The following is a 17230-nucleotide window of genomic DNA, read 5'->3' as shown; positions in this document are numbered from 1 at the left end:
GATTAAGCAAAATAGCCTGGCTCTTGCCTAGGAGTGATGCTTCTCTACATCTCTAGTCGAGAGCCTGGGCAATGCTTTCGTAGAATGGCTCCCATGTCTTGGGGGCCCCAAAACCTGATGCACTTGCCTCTGTGGACTGCAGCGTGTGTCTTGCTGACTAGTGTGGAGTCTTCCAGCTTAACATCAATGCGATCCTGTTCTGATAAAGCTTTTCCTGGAACTGTTTAATAACTATGTCAAATGAACTGGAGCTGGGTAAGGTTCTAGCAGTACTGAGACTGTCTACACTCTCCTCTGTCCCTTGGATGACTCTGTATTGGAAGAAAACCTTTCTGTTATGGACCAACCATAAATATCAATAGCATTCCACAGCTTGTTTCTTTAGTGAGTTGCAGGTTTTGAAGTGAATATGAGCTGTGGTTTGCTCTCCTTCAACCAGATCAGGTTACTTGAACAGGCAGAAAGGTGAAGCTTTGGTGCAGGGCTGCATAGAAAGCTCTGTCAGGCTTGGAAGCCTCATGGCTTGTTTTATTTTTTTTGCCCTTGTAGGCTGCAATAAATCTGGTGGCTAACCTGACCTTGGTCAGCTCTGCCTGTGATGTGGTTTCTACAGCTTATGTCTCCACCAAGGAGAGCCACCCCTACATCAGATCTGTGGGTGAGGCAGCAGAGCAAGGAGTGAAGAGTGTGACTGAAGCCACAGCTACCTGTGTGCAACCAGTTCTGACTACACTAGAGCCTCAAGGTAATGTGGTGGGGAGGCTTACACCTGCTTGTGAGGGCCAAATCCCCTTCCCAGAGGGACTCCTAACTCTTTGGTTCCTTCCAACCCTGAAAGGAGCCCTTGGGTGTGGAAAGGCACCTCTCTCATTGACTTACTAAAGGGATAGCTCCAGACTTACAAGTAAAGCAAAAAAGGCTGAGTCCTAATCAGAGTAGCGTGAAGAAGTGTCTCTTCCTGAAGGACTGGATTTGACTCAGGTGTTGACTACCCTAAAACTGATCTTGCCAGGCCCAAAGTATTAGGTGACAGCTGCTTGTAGTTTGATTCTTAGAAGCCCATGGGGGCTGGAAGAAAAGCCCCACTTGGAGGGCTATCATTACTAATGGTCCTGTTTCCTGTGGAGCTGCCTTTCCCCCCCCCCCAACCCCCACAAATGGGAGGGGGGGGAAAAGCAAACAAACAAACAAAAAAAACAAGAACCAGAACTAGACCCTCAGCATGTGAGAAGTTTTTAAACCTCATGGAGGGAGAGGGACTGATCCTGATGGCAAGGGTCTGACAAAACAGCTGATGTGACAGGCCTGGTTTAACTCTAAGACCAGAGTGGGCCCCCTCCTGTTTACTGTGTGATTCTAGATCCCTGGGACATGGAGGCTAGGGCAGAAGTGAGAGCTAAGCAACTGTCTGGTCAAGAACTAAACAAGCTGCAGGTGGGACTCCAAAGTATGTGGCTATGTTCTTGCTAGTGCAAGTGGGGACTGGTTATTCTCAAAGTGAACAGACTTAGCTCAAGACCAAGCAGCAGTGGAAACCAAGACAAGCTGCTCAGCAAATCCAGTTTACATCAAAACACATCTGCCTGAGTGAGAGTCTTTACCCACAGTCCCTGCAAGGCAGCATAATCGGGGAGGCAGAACTTGCAAGATGAAATAGTAGAAAACCCAAGTCTTGACACCTCCTCTTTTCTGCAGTTGCTGTGGCAAATGAATATGCCTTCAAGGGCTTGGATAAAGTAGGGGAGAAGCTCTCTCTCCTTCAAAAGTCAATGGACCGGGTAAGAACCAAAGGCTATGCCCTCCTTGGCTGGAAGAGGGGGGCAGAGCTGGCCTTCACAAGGATAGAAATACTTCAGATTCTCTTGAGGAAACAAATCTCTGAGTGCATAGAGTGAGCTCTCTTAGGAGTAAGAAAGCAAACGGGAGATACTGTCTGAAGACTCTTCTTGGTCCAGCAGGGACCGGGTCACAGAGCACTGCAGTTCTTATCTGACACTAACCTATTTCCGTAGGTTCTCTCTGACACAAAAGAGCTAATGTCATCCAGAGTGGCTGATGCATAGGATGCTGTGAGCAGCAAAGTGACAGAGGTGATAGATGCAACCAAGGAGGTTCTTCAGAGTGGCATGGAGGCTGCCAGATCTGCAGTGACCAGCAGTGTGGCAGTGGTTACAGATTCCAGAGTGTGCCAGATGGCTGTGAGCAGAGCAGGAGCTGTGCTGGAGGAAACAGGAGATGACCTCAGTCTGCCTATTGGAAATGAGGAACTAGGTCAGGAAGTGGCATATATGCCTGCATATTTAATGAGGATCATCAAAATGGGGATACCAACCTTGTTTTCTCATCTTTGAAATGGGTTTAAGAACTAATAGGAAGTGCTATGTTGGAGGCTACCTGGCTCATAGTCCAAGCTCTCCTGATGCTTGTTTAGTTTTCTTATTAAGCATCTCTGGTCAGACACTTACAGGCATTGTCTTTCTCCTCAGCCAAACTGGCAGCATCTGGGGAGGGCACAGACATAATATCTATGGAGCAGCAGCAGGAGAAGCAGAGGTACTTTGTGCGGTTGGGGTCTCTCTCTGATGAACTCCGCCAGTTTGCCTACCTGCACTCAACTGATAAAATGAAGCGGGCCTGGCAGGGCATGCAGGAGGCCCTTGCACAGCTTCACTGCATCATTGAACTGGTAGGTAGAGCTCTGCCTCCCTGTTGGAGAGCAGGACAGGGCCAAATGTATGACTTGGTCTCAACCTCACTATGACAGTGACAGCTGTGTTGATGACCAGCAGGTTTCTGTCTTGAGACACTCTGATTCCCCCCCCCCTCCCCCAGATTGAAGTGTTTAAGCAAGGATTTAACCAAAAGCTTCAGGAAGGGCAAGAGAAACTATGCCAGATGTGGCTGGACTGGAGTAAGAAGTGTCCTAGGGAGAGTGGAGATGCAAGTTCTGCAAAGCCAGAGGTATGCCCATGGGGAGGGAAGCAGAGGGATCTGATTCACCCTTTCCCTGCTTGATTTCTTAAAGTAACTTGCTCCTCTGACCTTCTCCTTTCTGCCTCCTTCTAGGAGATGGAGTCTCTGGCCCTGCTCATGGCACACAGTATCACACATCAGCTGCAGATCACCTGCTGTAAAATAGTATCTGCAATCCAAGGCCTGCCTTCAAGCCTTCAGAATAAGGTGAAACAATCTCTTGGTAACCTAGAGGAGTTTCATGCTGCTTTCTCAGCAGCAAGCTCCTTCCAGGACTTGTCCAGCAGCATCTTGACCCAGAGCCAGGGGAAGCTGGCTGTGATCCAGGAGTACATGGAGGAGCTGCTGGACTACCTGAAGAACAACATGCCTCTCTCTTGGCTGGTGGGACTCTTCTCTCCAAGGGAGGAGAAGGAAGCACAGGCAGTAGGAGCAGGGACCCATGAAACCTCTGCCACCCTCATGTAAAGGGAGTAAGGCTCTGAACACAGTCTGCCTGGCTCAGCTCTGGGGGGAGTCTTTTCTGGGATAACTTTACACACACACCATTCCAGCTGAGGGTGAGATGTCACATCTGTGGTGTCTATTGGGTATTGATGAATTAAGTAAGAAGTCTTAAGAACTCTTGAGGGAGGTGAGGTAGCAGGGCCACACTTCCTAAATGGCTGTAGATCCATTCAGGAGTAGGGGCTGATACTTGGGCCAGAAGTAAAACAGCTGAAGCATCCAATGCTTCCTCCTCTCTAGCAAGGAGTTCATGATATGTCCTTCACCAATGTGCCCAGACAGTGTCTATGCTCAGCACAATGACTGCTGTTGGTCTAAAGCCTTCAGCTAGTGTTCAATTTCTAGAAGTGTCTTCCTAGAAGCTGCTTGTACTAGGTTATAACTGTTTCAAATACAACTACTGCATGCAGGAAAGCTTACCTTCTATTCTCTTTTGGAGAGAGGCTGCAAGAACAGGTATTGATCAACAGATGTGAACTGTGCTCTTCTACCTGCAAAAGCTCTGGTGCAGAACAAGGCAGTATCACTTAAGGAACTGGAAAATGCAGTATGTGGACAGAGTTCTGAAAATAGAGGCTTCTGAAACTAAGCAATGGTCTTCAAGTTCCCAAGATGCTTCCAAGTTGCAATTTCCATAGGTCTGGAGGTAAGGGAGTAGGTAGTCATCTTCCTATTCCTTGGTTCTGGGCAAAGTAGAGGCTGGACTTGTGCCCTAGGAGCAAGCCTGCAGTTCTGCTATGGAGACTCTGAGCATGCTCATCCTGGGTCTTGGGTAGCAGAGCAAGAGTTGTCACAGAAAACAGTAGCAGTGCTTGTGCCTGTCCCAGAAATTTTCAGAGCCTGCCTTCAGCAATGGGGATGCACAAAACTAGTTCATCAGCTGCTGGCTATCCAAGTATTCAGGCCTTAAGTGTTTTGGGTAACATATCTTGATGCTGGGATACTGCACTCAGGAATGCAAGAAGTGGTCAACCAGCAGTGGAACAATAAGGAGTACAGCTGTGAGCTTTGGTACTAGCCTGGGAGAGGCTGAGCTATAATGCCTTCTCATTTTTAGGCCTGGTGGCAGGCATGTGTCCTCCTGGTGCTTCCCAACACTTGGAAAAGCTGTGGGGAGCTTTCAGGATCCTGACAGCCTTTGTCATTTGGCCTCTTGTTGTGGGGGTGAAGGGGGAGGGGGAGAAGGTTACTGGTTATTAGTTAACAGATTTATTGAAGATGGCCATACAGTGTAGTCATAGCAAGCAAATCTTACTGCACATTTGTTAGTGCCCGAGTCTGTTTCTTACCACTCCAACAGTTTCTTGTTGGAGGCTCTCTTAACTCCAGGAGAGTAACCTTGAGAGGAGTCCCAACTTAAGGGGAGATTCACCGCCGTGCAGCCTGCTGCTGTGCAGGAGAGCTCAAGGGGCTCTAGGCTGCAGCGCTATTTATGGGCACGGAGTTTGACTCATGGTCATACAATATTTGGTGTGGAGTTGTACCTTTTTTTTTCTCATGCCTGTTTCTGGCCTCACCAGTTACAACCAGTATCACCTAGTTCCTCCTGGTCAGCTGTGGGTGCAGTTAGTTATTTGAGGTCAGCTGGGGCCTGAGATAAGGTGTTTGTGCATGGGGGGGATAGTTGTGCTTCACCACACTTTGGGCCTGAGATGGGGGGGGTAGTTGTGCTCTGCCATGCTTTGGGCCTGAGGTGTGTGTGTGCGTGTGGGGGGGTAGTTGTGTTCTGCCACACCTCTTATGCCTAATTCCCCTCTTAGAGTTATAGTTGTCTTCTATCTGGTGAAGACTTCAAGGTCTGTGGTGGGAGAGTGGACTGCTGGAGTGGCTGCCTGGGAAAGATGCGGACCCATTGGGATGGGAAATCACTAAAGCATAGGTGACAGATACTTGCTGGTGCTGGTCCTGTTGGCACCACCATCTCCTAGCCAGGAGGTGCTCCAATTGAGCCAAAAGCTCTTCAGCTACCAAGCTTAGCCATCTTCCAAACAGCTTCCCCTTCCCCCCACCCCGGACTTACCAGACTATGGAGTAGCTGAGGAGGACAGAGCAAATGCCTTGCTTGCCATTGGGAGTGAGGGACTGACATAATAAGAGTCATACTTGTTTCTCTTCTGTATGGCTTGCCTTCCTCTCAAGGAAAGAAGTGGAATCTGTTACCAATGCGAGTGCTGCTTCCTCCAGACTTAATGCCAGAGACACCAATATTAGCTTCCCTTTTCTTAGATGTTAGAAATGGGGACGGGGGAGGAGGCCCCCTTGTGGGAAGTAAGTATGGGTTTAGAGGAAGAACTCTTCCTCTATTTTTCTTCTCTTAAGCAGAAATGGCTACTGCTCCAACTACACTTCTACCCCCACATTACTGTGTGTAATGGCTTAGCACTGTACCATGGCAGGTTCATGTGGCCCTTTAGTCTTGGGTTCAGTCATTCCACTGATACAATGTGATCCCCTGATGTGGTAAAGCTCCAGGTCCAGCTTCACTGAGCAGAGCACTTCAGAGACTATCAGATAACAGCCCAAACTCTGCTTCTCATGTGTAGCCACTAGGTCTCATTGAAGACAAAATAATAAGCCAATGACAATTGCCAGGCCAAGCTATTGTCGAGATCTGATGTGAGATAAATTGCAGGGGTCATCTCTCCTCTGGATGCTTTGATTACTGCCAAGCAATTCCTCCCTGGCAAAGAGCTCAAGGAGAGGCAGCTTCAGTCTGCCTGAGATCATCATAGCTGAGCTTGTAGGGAGGGAAGTGAGGCACTAATTGTAAGCAGTAGCAGAAGTAGTCCTGCTATTCAGTAGGAAATCTGCTGCAATTTCTCTTCTTCACCAGCAAAGCTGCACCTCGCTACCTTGGTGTCTGAACCTTTTTATTTAAACTTCCTTGGACAAAAGTGCTTCTTAGGAAATAATTACATATTCCCATACGCTATGTTGATTTTAATATTGCAGCATGTCAGATTAATATTATGCTTAGCCTAGTAAATCATGATTTATCTACTTATGGATCACTGGGGCATATTCTAACTTACTGCTTAACTCCATTTCCTATACACACTAATGGCTACTCTTACCCTGGGAGCCTGGTGCCCAGTTCTCTTCCTACTGGGAGAAGGTGAATCACTCTAAAGGGATCTTTTTTTTTCCCCCCCCTGAAGGATGTTTCTGGATGTTTGAGTTTATAAAGGAAAAACATGGACTACTAAACCATGCTGGAGGTAAACTGTTTCTGTGAATATGACCTCTTTGTGCTAAGCAAACAGGATGATTGCTAGCATGAGTAATTCCTTCTCTTCAGTTAGAAGGTTCCAGAGCAATGCCCCTCAAGGATGTCTTTAAAGCAATGAACTGCCCAAATGTCAGGGGAAAAACAATCACTTTTTTTCCTTAAAGACCTTGACTTTTTAAAATCTATAATTCTCAATTCTCTCTTCTCCCAGCTAAGAGATGCTCTGAATGGTGGGAATGTCTGTGGCTGCCTTTTGAGGGCTCAGGGCTACCAGATAGCACTTTTTACCTTTGTTTGTCCCTGCTCCCACCTTGCCTCATTTACTCAAGGCACCCTGAGAGAGAGCTGCCAACTATCAGATGTTCAGGGAGGTGAAACTGCAGAAGTCAAAGCCCCATTGTGCAGTCCTAGCCCAGGTTTTGTGTCCAAATAAAACTGGTGCTTTAGGGGAAAGACTTTCAAAGTACTTGCATTCCTGAGATCTTTTTGAGACAAGCCCAAGAGAACAGAGCAGAAAGTCTTTTCCTTTCTCTCCTGGTTGCTGTACGTCCAGCTTGTAACCTGAAGGAGCCATTGTCTTATGCTGCTCCCTAGCCACCCTTGGGCCTCTCTCCAGGTGCTAGCAGGTGAAAACTCAAGCTGTGCACACAGCTGGGATCTTCCTTGTATTCCCTGTGCTGGCCCTTGTGGGGGGCAAGCTAGCACCTGTATGGCTTTGGCTCTTCTGTAGTACTGCTAGAGCTTCTATGGCCTGCAACAGGCTAAGCCATCCTCTTCATGGCAGCTCCTAAAGCTCTGCTTAGGAAGGGTAGGCTGAGTGGAAGTGTCTATGTGCCTTTTCTCCTGTATTTAACCTCAGAAGGTTTAGGGAACTGTTGAGATTTGTTAGATGTAGCAAGGAGGGCAAAACTCTCACCAGACTAGTTGTGGTTAGGAATGGTGTGTGACTTTCTTGTGAGTTCTTCCTCTCTTGGTCTCATCCATGCTGCAGAGGCAGCAGAATGATGAAGGTGGAAAGAGATGGATGCAGAAGAAATGGACTGGCTTTCTGTGATGGTTTAAAGTGGAACTCATCTGAACTTGGTGGGGAGCATCGAGACTGCTCTCAATCTTATCCAAACCTGTTTTTCTGACTAGCTATGCTTTGAATTATACAAACTTCTTTAGACTTCTGTACAAAGTAATGTGACAATCCTCGCCAAGCACCCCAGCACAGTAGAAATGCTTTGAGATGTCTCTTTTGGCTCTTAGTGACCCTTGGGAATGATGTGGTGTTCCTTGATTCTGACAGTTATAACCCAAGTGATTGTATTTTACCCTTTTCTCCTGCTATTTCTCCCTGGCTATGCTGTGGCCACATGTGATAACTCAGTTGTAGGCTGATTTGAATTTTAAATGCAATCACAGGGCCACTTGCTCCTTGTTTGCCTCTTCCTAGATGCCACCTCACTTCCCTCTGCCAGTTTGCTTAATATTTTAATTATTTAATTCTCCACTTGTATTCATGCACTTCTACCTTTTTCTCTCTGTTCCCTGCTCTTTGTTCAAATGCTTGACTTCTAGGTCAGGGAGTGTGCTGGTCTTGGGCGAAGGCTGCCTTGGGCATGCTCTAAAAAGCTGTCACTTTCACAAATCTCTGGTTAGCAGCCTTGTCATGAAGGTAATAGACTAATCTCTATAAAGTTCTTGGCTAGTGCTGAAAGGCAAAGGCTCTCTAGTTGTTTGCAAGGAGCTTAATTTCACCCTCTTATTTCCATGCTACTTGATGCACTCATACTGTCACCTCTTCTACAAAAACTGTACTGTTGCCTGCTGTAAGAAAACACTCTGTTTAAAGAATAAGCTTGTGACCTCCCTTAAGGGCTGCTTTGCTAGTTGGGGCCTGGATTAGGTGTGAACTTCCTGTGAGTTCTAATTTTTATATGACCTTAAGTCATCTTGGTTGGGGAACTTAAGTCCTTCAAAGCTGACTTGAATTAATTTGCAAAGGAAAAGGGATGATGTTTCTATGCTCAGTGCTGGGAAATGATGCTATCGTGACTGGTCAGTGTGGGAGCAGGATCAGGCTGTGGGAACTACTCTGCTTGATCTTTCTCCAGCTGTTGTCTGATGTGAGCAGGCAGGAATTCTATTTTGTGGGTTAGTATTTGGCCCTGTGCTTTTATATTGCAAAGCCCTATCCCCTCTTTCCTATTACTTGTCCCTACTTTGCATCAGAGAAAGACTGGATGCTTCAGTGCACTGGAGTGCTAACCCTGGAGGGAATTCCCTGTGCTCTGATACACCTGATGTGCTCTGAGTTGGATCCTGTGCCCCTGGACAGGGTGAGGTGATCAGGTGAGATCAGGATGGGTTTAGGAGCAGCTGAGAAAAGGTATTTATTTGCTGGAGAAGGGCAGGGCTGCTTTCAATAGCAGCATTTTGCAGTGATCCATGCTCCCAAATGGGGTGCACTGGTGCTTTTCCAGTTAGAAACCTCTGCAGACCTCGGCATTCACTCTTCCTTCTTCCAGAGGTTCCTGCCAGAGGCCTCTTCTGTCAGGTCCTGGCAGTAGGACCAGACAGGTCCTACAAAGCTTTGTTTTGCTTCCCTCTGCCCTGCAGAGGAGGAAAGGGGGTCAATAAATCTGCTTCGGATTGCCTTATAAATCAAGCATGAACTTGTGACAATTCCAATACTGCGTTTGTGTGGCTTGTTCAAAACCCCCCTGATGCCTGTGAGGGTGACAGGCATCTGACCTGATCAATAACGCAGTTGCCCTTTGCTGCTGCAAACCAGGTAAGGCACCTTCTGTGAATACAGAGTACAGGCAGCAAATAATTACCCTGGTTGTGGTGCTTTCTGGACATTGGTGCCTGCCCTTGTGGTAATGGAAAATCCATTTGCAGTATTGACTTCCCAGTCTCCTTTTGATTCTCATATTTGTTTAGGTTTGGAAATGCCTTGAGATTCTTCTGCAGTGAATATGGAGGGGAGGTGATCCAGAGGATAATTAACAAGCTGAATGCTGATGTGGCTGTTTTTTGTGCCATCCTCAGTACTGATACTGTCTTTCTGTCCACTTGTGTTAAGCCCTTCATAAACTCTGGGAGCTCAGTGGAACAGGAATGCTGGCCAGGTAGGCAAATTCAGATTCCTGCCCATCTCTACTCCTGCGTTGCCCACTTGGGCATCTCTGCGAGTTTCAGCAGTCTCCTTTTTTATTGCAGAATTCTTCAAATGTTAGTTTTGTCCTTACTCAACTCTGCAGCTCTCAGAGGTGGGTGAGGGAGTTCAGCTGCTTACTGGTCTGAGTTCAGCACCTGGGGGTGATGGAAGCAAACTCTGGACTTTGTTGCTCTAATCAGTTTCTTATCAATTAGCAGCTTGCCTTCTCAGCTGAGTGTACCAGGACTGCTGGGGCAAGAGTTGAGACAGGCAGCAGAAACACTCCTAAGGTCTGGCAGATCTTCAGCTCAAGATATCTCTGTAAAGGGCCCCTATGGCAGCTTGCAAATGGGACTGGGATTAATGGAGAGAATTAGTGTGTCAGGGAGGAGTGTTTGAAGAGACCAGAGCAGAGAAATGGGAGAAAAGCAGGAGAGTACTGTTCAGAGAGGGGTTCAGTCTGGGTGGGATTTGGCCAAGGAGGAGAAGGATAGAAGGGAAGGAGCTGAAGGATAGAGGGGAGAGAAACCAGAGGGCAGGGTGTTGGAGATAGGAGGTGCAGGGGAGGAGGAAGAGATGCAGGTGCTGGGGAAAGAGTCAAGCCAGTGTGGGAAAAGGTAAGTAAGTGGGGAGACAGGGTTTGTGATGCACTTGTGAAGTCTGGGACTTGAGCAGGGAACAGCCTCTGGTGACCTGGGGTAGAAAGAGGGAATGTTAGAGTATAACTGGGGATCCCCCACAAAGGCTGCAGGAGCTGGGGGACAGATGTAAAGTGCTGTGAGAGGAGGGTAAACTGAGGATTTTGCTTGTGTAAGGGTAGTGGGTGCATGTAACCCACTGAGTTGTTTCACTGGGTGTTTCAGTGCAAGGCAAAGGAATATCTCTCCCCATTGCCAAGTAAATGTTGAAGAAAAATATACTCCTCTGGAGGAGGGACTCCAGGAGATGTGCAGTGTGTGTAACCCCCCTCTTGCATAGACCATCCTAAGAAACGGTATCCTCACCTACCTCAGTTCTGCAGGAGCTGTTATTCCCTAGAAGGAAAAATATCCTGAGCTATCTGTTTTTGAGGAAACAACAAACTGCCTTTACCTTACAGTGGTCCTTCCTCTAGCAGAGACATCAAAGAGCTTAGTCTTGGGCATGCTGTCCCCACTGAAACATGATTCTCTGTCTCAACTGGGCTGATTTTTGGAGGAATATCTGGCTGGCATGTTCACAGGCACCTCTCACCTTGGGAACCAAGTGCTGCCTTCCCTCCCCACCTCTCCTGTGGGATGGTTATTGCAGCTGTAAGCTGAAGGTCACTTCAAATGTCGTCTTCATTTAGGTGCCTTGATGGGGTAGTTATGGCTGAAAATACAAGGTTTACCAAACAAATTAAAGTGCAGTGTTTACCCTGCAAGAAACTGATTGGAAGCACTGCCTTTTTTTTTTTAATAGAGAGAAAAGCAATTTTAAACCTTCAAAATGGTTCTGCCTGTAATATCTACTGTTGCATATGTCTCACTTCCTATCCCTTCTTGCTGATCCTCAGCAGATGAGGGGATGCAGTCTGTGATGCAGTGTCTGTTCATCCCCTGCTGATATGCCCTGGTCTGGATCCCCTCATCCTCATTGTGGAGCTGAACCATGAGCCCAGAAGGGTGAATGAGCATCAGCTGCAGAACTGTGGGGACTTCATGCTTTGTAATAGTCTAGCCACTGCAGGAGTGGGTGTAAAGCAGGGAAGATCACATCCTAGATGGTCCTGAGTATTTCTGAGCTCCCTTGAAGACTAAGGAGTTCAGGGTGTTAGCAACCTCCAGGGATGGCTCAGCACCATGCTGGATTAAGGAACTGAGGGTCTCTTGGGCTTTTTGTACAGTAGAATAATTCAAGCAGTACAACCTTCCTTGAGGAACACAGGAGAAAGCATACAGGGTAATGCACACAGCTACAATAGCTACAGATGGAGATGTTCTTGGACAAAAATGCAGTGACAGCATAAGCAGGCAAACAGGCTTGTGTGGAGTATTCAGTGCGTGAACATGGAGTCTGTTGCCTTCTCTATGGAAACAGTGGGGAAATAAGACAGCCAGGAGCTGAGATGCTCAAATTCACATCAGTTACCTGTGCTAACTTCCTCATGTGTGCATTCCTTGTACCCTACTGGGATAAGTTCCTATACAGGGGAGGAGTTGTGCCTCCTCCAAAGGCTGCACTGGCTGATAAATTACAAAAAATTCTCTACACAACTATATCAGCACAAAAGTGATTTTGGAGCAGACTAGAGGCTTATTTTGCTCCCACTGAATTAGTTTCCCTTTTCTTCTGTCCGCTGGTTTACCCACTCTGGGCAGAAGAACCAAAGTCTTATTTCTTTTCATTTGCGTTTTAACTCAGAAACAAGATTAAGTAACAGTCCTTAAAGGAAAGTTTCAACACAGATTTCCCTTTTTCTTCATTTACTTTCTTTAAGATCCAGTGTGAAGCTAAACAAGCTTTTATATTATTAGTCTCAGGATTTCCTTATTCTGGCTTTGATTTATGGTCACACCTGGAGATTCTCAACTGTGTAAGAAGATTTGGCACACATCTCAGGTTTAAAAGTTGCAGAATGAAATAAAATGGAGAACTCCTTCCAGAAAACCTGATGGTTGCAGATCTTGGCTCAGGTTTTCATACCTTCCCATTGTCAATACTGCTGTAAAGAACTTGGCTCAAAAGAGAATGCAGCAAACTCTAGAGTAAACAACGTAAGGAAGGACAGAGGGCCCAAGAGCTTGGTTTCATTCCCCTGCAGTTGAGCTAGCTGTTCCTATTTTCTCTGAGGAATCTCATTCACCAAAGTATCTATGCAAAAAAATCTGAGCAGACATAGCAAATTCCAAGAAAAAACTTTTTTTGGGGGGGTTGACTTAATGTGGAATGGATTCTTGTGTCAAAAGGAGTCAGCTCAGTGGAAAGATGTGTACATGCTTGTCTGCAGAGACAAGATCAAGTTACTAAGAATTCCAGAACTTATATTAACTCACATGTTGACTTTTTTTTGTTCATTTCCTGACTAAATGTGGCTGGGCAAAAGTAAAATTTAGTTGGAATTTTGTCATTTTCTTTTTCATATTGGAATATAAGTATTTCCAACATTTTGTTCTCATGGGCATGTTTCTCATGTCAGCTGCATCCATTTTAAAATGGAAGTCCAAGGGAAAGTTGTTGCTGCTGGTTTGCATGGTATATGCAATAGCAGTGTTTTGCTATTGCTATGGCCCATGCGTATTATGGGGTTTGGGACTGGCAGTTTCCAAAACAAGGGGAAAATAATGCAGCAACCAAAAACTTAAACTTGGTCTGAGTTGAGAAAAATGCTTCTTTTAGAATATGATCTTTTCTCTCCTGTTCAAATAAAGGTATAAGGAATTTTGAAACAAGCTGTTCTGACTGGCCAAGAGAGATGCATTCATTCTGCAAATTTTAAGATGAAATGACTTTACTAAATAAATACCAAAATATTTCTTGCTAGAAAGCAAAAAGCAGAACCTGAAGAAATGTACTCAGCTGTATTCCAGTGTCTTCACAGGCTTTTATATTGCAAAATTGTACTGACTTGTGACTGTTCATGAAGTATCACTACTGGGAAAAGCCCACTCTGTAGCCAGCTCCTGAACATTAAAAAATAAAAAAACAAAAAAAAAGGAAAAAATCTACAAAAACTATTTGTATATAATCAGCTGCAACTGCCCGGTGAGGACTGCTTCTCTTCAGAAGTTACCATCTGTAATAATTTCATCCTTTAATTCAAAGCCCTGGCTTTACATCTTAAAAAGTCTTCCTCAGAGAACGGCAGAGCTGACCAGCCTTTTCTCCTATGTGACAGCTCCTGCAGAACCCGCTGGCACAGCTGTACAGCTGGGGGAGCAGGGTGCACCAGTTCTGTCATAGGATCCGCTGTGCAAAATACTGGTTATTCATCCCTGTTGCTTGTTGGAAGCCTTGGCTTGTTCCAAGGTTGTGTTGTGCTTAAGTCTGGTTGTTTTTATATAAGAGTGATGATTATACAGACTCAGCCACTTTTAGGTTCAGGGAACAGCAGGACACGGCACTACTGATTTGAGTAATTGCACCAGTTTTAATGCACTTCCCCGAAGCCTTGGCAAATCACAGGTGTGTTTGATGTTAGAATCCCTGTGCAGATAAGGGCACAAAAAATGCATGGCACCCATGAGTCTTCCCCCCATGGGAATGTCACCTAAATCCAGAGAGAGATGGGAATCAACACAGCCCTTGATTCATGCTTCATGTGTACTAGGAGGGAAGAACTTATCATAACACTTGCAAACAGTACTCTTGGCAACAAGATGAAGCTGTATTTTCCCATGTGTTTTGGTTAGGGACACCTTTTCACAGCCTTCAAGACTTCTAAGACTGGCTGATTTAGTCACGTTCAGCACTTCTGAGGATTTCTGCCACCAGGAATAAAAACCTAGGTAATACTAGAAGGTATTTAGAAAGGAAAAGACAAAAACAGCCTACCTGCATCTTGCTCAATAGCTGTCGAACCAAAACTCCTGTTCCTGGGATCCTGTAAAACTGTTGCATAGTGGCAACTGCCGACTGCATAGCTTTGCCTGACTGCAAGGCAAGCATTCGGCTGTGGGGTGGAAGCAAAGAGCCGTGTTCTTAATCATCGCCGAGAAATAAAGAAACCAATCGTAAGATGCTGCACAGTCAGTTGTCAAGTCTCCGGGTAAGAAAATTTCATCCATAGCAAAACAAGAAGAGAATTCAACAGCCTCTCTTTCTTCAGTCCCTTTGGTAATATCATCTGGTAGCAGGCATGGGCTAAAGACCCACGTTCACAGCACCGTCTGGACGGGCCTGTCCAGTCCAAGCAATTACAAACGGCAGCAATCCCCCCTGAACCACTGAGGCAGACGTAGGTCTTTGGCACAAAGCAAGCTTAGAAAACACTGGATAAGCTCCGTCTTGTGTGCAAAGGGAGCTCCTCGCTTCTCCCCGAGACCTCCTCTCCACGCTGCCACCTGGCCAGCACGAGATTTCTCTGTCCCCACAGCAGCACGGCCACAAAACCCCACTGCCTACCTACGGCTGCCGCTGTCCCGTCACACCAAGGAAACAGCTTCACAGGCCTGGGCCACCCCAGCAAGGACAAGCTCAGCTTTACATGGGCGTTTGAACACTGAGGAAGTAGCTGTACTTCAGAAACACAGCCGGAAAGTTTGCTGGCACTCAGTTTCAGTGGAGCCGTCCTCCACGCAAGGCAGGTACCTGGCAAGTTTTCGGAGGAGGAAAATACTCTACTCGCCCCAAGGAGTTTGGTGGGCAGGGGGATTGCGCTGCTTGGTTTGGGTCTGTTTTCCTCGGAGGGAGGGAGGGAGATGCCCTACGGCACCGGGAAATCTCTCGCTCTGTCTCTCCTTGGCTTTACCATCCTTACCCTAGGGGGTGGCAATTCATCTCCGTCAGCAAGTGACCCTTTTAGCCAGCCTGGCACATGGGGCAGCTTGCTGGGCAAACGGGACTCGTCCAGCAGCTGTCAGCAGGGGATGCGCTTGGAGCTGGAGGAGTCGGCCATGAGAGCGCGTGCAGCCATGGCTGGGAAGTGCCAGGCTGCAGTGGGCTGCTGTTGCCCCAGAGAGAGGGTGTCGGGGCAGCGGTGTTGCCACATGGGGAGCGGCACGCGCACACTGCCCCTTTGCCAGAGCTTCCCCTGCACCAGCACCTCGCGCCCCTTTGGGCACTGCAGCAAAGGCAGCGTCTTTCTCACACCGTTCACAGGTTTTGCGACCTGTGAGCCTGCCCTGCTCATTGGGGGTCCCGGCACACTTGGAGCAGGCGATGACCGCTGACAGACAGCAGCACGGCCTCTCCCTGCTCAAAGGAGAAAGGCCAGCCCTGCTCAGAGAGACCTTCCTGAGCTAAAGAGCAGCACTGCTGCTCTGGAGCAGGGAAAGCTTGTGTCCCTAGAGACACTTTGGGCCATGAGCTTGGAGGCCTAAGGTCGCCAGCACCATCCCCGCCTGACAGGCCTCTAGTTTAGCCTGCTCTTCTAGGAAGGCGGGTGTCCTTCCCCTAACTGAGCAGGAAGAGTTCCCAGCAGCTTTGGCTGAGCTCCGCTCCAGATTTGGGTGTTATTCAGGGAAGCTCAGGATCCTTCCTTGTGCGTTTGGTGCTCCCCGGGAAGAGGAGTCTTCGGGGAGGGCGAGGTGTGGGGCAGCACGGAGTGAGCCAGAGCAGCGTCCTGGTCGGCAGCGCTGCCTGCGCATGTCTCTGAGCACCCATTTACTGGCTTGGGTGCTCTGGCTGGTGCTTGGGAAAGGCCAAGCCCTGGGCACACATGGCCGTGCCCGGGGAAGGCCTGGCATAGGCTAGTCAAGGGCTGGCTCGGTCTTGCTCTTGAACTCTCCTGCAAGCCAAGGGCAGGCCAGGGCTGCAGGCCGGCCCCGCGGTGGCCTCGCAGCAGCGGGGCGATGGTGCGGGAAAGCAGCAACGCAACAGTGCGCGGTTGTGCTGGTAGTGCCAAGCGCTGGGAGACCGGCTGCGGCGAGCAGAGCTGCGTGCCGCTGGAGCGAGAGGTGCCAGCGGAGGGTCGCAGCTGCAGAAGGGCTCTTGATAGGAGCCATGGAGCATTATCTCGCTGCTGGCCTCCGAGACCTAGACGGACTGCTGAGTGCGGAGGAGAAGAGGGGCAAGGTGCGTGCTGGACGGATGCAGAGGGCTCAGCTTGGGAGCCGGCGACCACGCAGGGCTGCTCTGAGGCATGCGGCAGTGCGGAGGGAAGTGGCAGCGATAGACAGAGGGCAGTGGAGGCTCTCCGGGGGTCCTGTCTCTCTGCCCGTGCTGGATTCCAGCTCGGCAGACGGCAGGGGTGGCGTGCAAGGACACAAGGGCTTTGGTCTACAGGCTTTGGAGCTGTAGGGAAGGAGGCGACGAAGCAGAGAGCTGCTGTGGAATAGGCCACTCTTTGCACTCTCCTTGGGCTCTTTCAAGAGCATTTCTTGTACGTGCTGGGCAAGAAGCCTCTTGAGATGGTGGCCCGAATGCCCATGAGCGTCTCTGTCTTTTTAGCTCGGGCGCAGAAGACAGCAACTCCGAGTAGGATGTCCTGAGCTGCTGGATATCCCGCTCGGGGTCAAACTCCCGTTGCTGCCTGGCTCCAACGCTGTCTCCTACCGGACCGAGCTGGGGGAAAAGGTAAAAGCAGGGCAACGGGGGAGGAAAAGTCCCTCCTTTTGCATTATCTCCTTGCCCAGACCCATTGAGCAGCCTGCAAAAGAAAGAGCCTTTCACAGAAATCAGCGTGGCGACGTGCTGTAGAGTGGGAGCTGCAGTCCTTAAATGAGGCAGGCCTCAGCGGGCAAAGCAAGCTC

General features: G+C 48.2%; 1 pseudogene; it reads left to right on the top strand.

Annotated features, from left to right (window-relative positions):
- The first annotated feature begins 240 nt into the window (after window positions 1-240).
- On the top strand, window positions 241-3441 carry LOC136993390 (perilipin-3-like; annotated as a pseudogene).
- Window positions 3442-17230: the final 13789 nt, after the last annotated feature.

Source organism: Apteryx mantelli, chromosome 14 (genome assembly GCF_036417845.1).
Source record: "Apteryx mantelli isolate bAptMan1 chromosome 14, bAptMan1.hap1, whole genome shotgun sequence".
Lineage (NCBI taxonomy): Eukaryota > Metazoa > Chordata > Aves > Apterygiformes > Apterygidae > Apteryx > Apteryx mantelli.
This window is presented reverse-complemented; position numbering and strand designations above follow the sequence as displayed.